The sequence below is a fragment of the Pinus tabuliformis genome, chromosome 9 (assembly GCF_031772625.1).
Source record: "Pinus tabuliformis cultivar Carrire ecotype Pingquan chromosome 9, CPIR1, whole genome shotgun sequence".
NCBI classification, from domain to species: domain Eukaryota; kingdom Viridiplantae; phylum Streptophyta; class Pinopsida; order Pinales; family Pinaceae; genus Pinus; species Pinus tabuliformis.
In genome coordinates this window covers 143,361,779-143,364,461 of record NC_142307.1, presented here as the reverse complement: position 1 = coordinate 143,364,461, position 2,683 = coordinate 143,361,779, and positions in this window count along the sequence as shown.

Below are 2,683 nucleotides of genomic sequence, written 5' to 3'. Positions count from 1 at the left end.
CAATCTCAACCTCTAACACCTGTCTCCACTAAAATGTACATGCACTGCATTAACTGATGTATTCTTCAGTTGCATTATGAGTTAATAATTAGTGAATTAATTAATAACTAATTCACACAACTCATCACTTAGTCTATTGGCTAGTTAGACTAAATACAACTAGTTCAACTAAGTCAAACTGAACACAACTCCATTAACTGCTCATCCAACTCCACAGAACTCAACCACATGAGTTCTAACTGATGTCCTGCATGTAATAGCTCAATTGACTCATAAAGAAAGCATATTTCCTTCTGACAGCTGCATGTTCCACATCTGTAGCTCAAATTGAAGTGCTCCAAGAGGATAAGATAAAGTTTATAGTCTAAATATTATTATGAGATAATAATATTTGACTTTTCTATTTTTGACTAGCAGTCTAAAAATAGACTCTAATCACTCTTGCTGTGATCTAAAAATAGAAGTCCATCTATTTTTCCCAACATGACCAATCATCCATAAACAACAAACTGCAACTCATAGACCATGATCCATATGTCTAAAAATAGACATAGTCTAAAAATAGACTTTGCGCCAAAACTTGCTTGCGGGACCACTTAGTGAAGACGACTCCTTTCCACTAAGCTCCATCATCTTGTTGCATTCTTAACAAGCATTTCTTGTTGCACATTTTTCAACACTGATTTAACTGATGTATTCTTTAGTTTCTTTATGAGTTAATAATTAGTGAATTAATTAATAATCAATTCACACAACTCATCACTAGTGTATTCTTTAGTTAGACTAAATACAACTAGTTCAACTAAGTCAAACTGAACACAACTCCATTAACTCCACATACAACTCCATAGAACTCACATGCATGATTTCTAACTGAAGTCCTCCATGCAATAGCTCAACTAACACATAAGAAACCACGTGATTCCTTTTTTCAGCGGCATGTGCCACATCTGTAGCTCGAACTGAAGTGCTCCAAGAGGATAAGATAATGTTTAGAGTCAAAATATTACTAAGGGCTAATAATATTTGACTGTTTCTATTTTTAGCCTGGCAGTCTAAAAATAGACTCTGATCACTCCGCTGTGAACCAAAAATCGAAGTCCATCTATTTTTCCCAACATGACCAATCATCCATAAACAACATCCTACAACTCATAGACCATGATCCATAAGTCTAAAAATAGACATAGTCTAAAAATAAACTTTGGGCGAAAACTTGCCTGCGGGACCACTTAGTGAAGGTGACTCCTTTCCACTAAGCTCCATCGTCTTACTGCATTCTCAACAAGCATTTATTGTTGTACACTTTTCAATAAATGCAACTGCCTTGTAGTTTGATGAAATAGTCTCATCCTTGCTGACGGAGGAGATGAGACGAAAAATATGGAGATCTAGAATCGTGATGCCTTGTATGTACAAAGATGGTCCCATAACATAAACAAAAATAAGTCATCGAGTGGGAGATTTAAATCTAGAGGGAGATATAAATCTCCAGGAAAACCTGTAAAGGTGGTGTGCTGGAAATGCGTAAAGGAAGGGCACTACAAAAGGGATTGTAAATCTAAAGCTCCTAACAAAGGAAATGGATTTGATGATGCTCCTTCTAGAGAGGCAAAAACCACCTCAGATGAAGGTGGGGATGTGTACTTGGATTCTTCAAGTACACATGTAGATCATGAGGCATGGTTGATTGACTCAGGTGCATCCTTTCACTTTACCCCCCATAGAGAGTGGTTTTGCGAGTATGAGAAATATGATGGTGGTGATGTCTTCTTGGGGGATGACAGGAAGGCTAGAATTGTTGGTCATGGAAAAGTAAAGTTGAAGTTGCAAGGTGGAAGGGTTAGAACACTTCTGGGTGTTCTACATATTCTTGCATTGACCAGGAATCTTATTTCCGTAAGCAAGCTGGATAATGTAGGTGTAAAAATAGTGTTCGAGAAGGATACCTGCAAAATGGTTTGGGAGCACTGGTATTGATGCAGGGAGTTCAGATTGGAACTCTGTACAAGCTACAAGGTAGCACTGTTATTGACGGGTGCAATAGTTTTGTGGTTCCTGAAAGTGGAGCAGAAAATCTAGTGGTCTCTGGAGAGAAGACCATGTTGTGGCATAAAAGACTTGGACATATTGGAGAGAAGGGCCTTCGAATACTTCATGGTAAAGGTATGGTAGAAGGTATGAGTAATAGATCTCTGGATTTTGTTTTCTGTGAAAATTGTGTATATGGGAAGTAGAATCGAGTGAGTTTCCCCTCCGGTGGTAAGAGGGCGAAACATATATTAGAGCTTGTGCACAGTGATGTGTTTGGACCTGTGAAGGTTCCATCACTGGGTAAGTCTATGTACTATGTATCATTTATAGATGACTTCTCAAGGAATACATCGATATATTTCCTTAAGAAGAAATCTGAAGTCTTTGACAAGTTTAAAGAATTTAAGTCTCTGGTGGAACACCAGATAGAGAAGAAGATAAAGGTGCTGAGGACAGATAACGGTGGAGAGTTTTGCAGTAAGGAATTTGAAGAATTCTGTAAGAAGTGTGGTATAGCACGGTAGAAGACTACTCCATATACACCTCAGCAAAATGGAGTTGCAGAAAGAATGAACAAGACATTGATGGAAAGGGCAAGAAGCATGCTCAGTGGTGCCGATTTAGGACAAAAATTCTAGGCAGAGGCGGT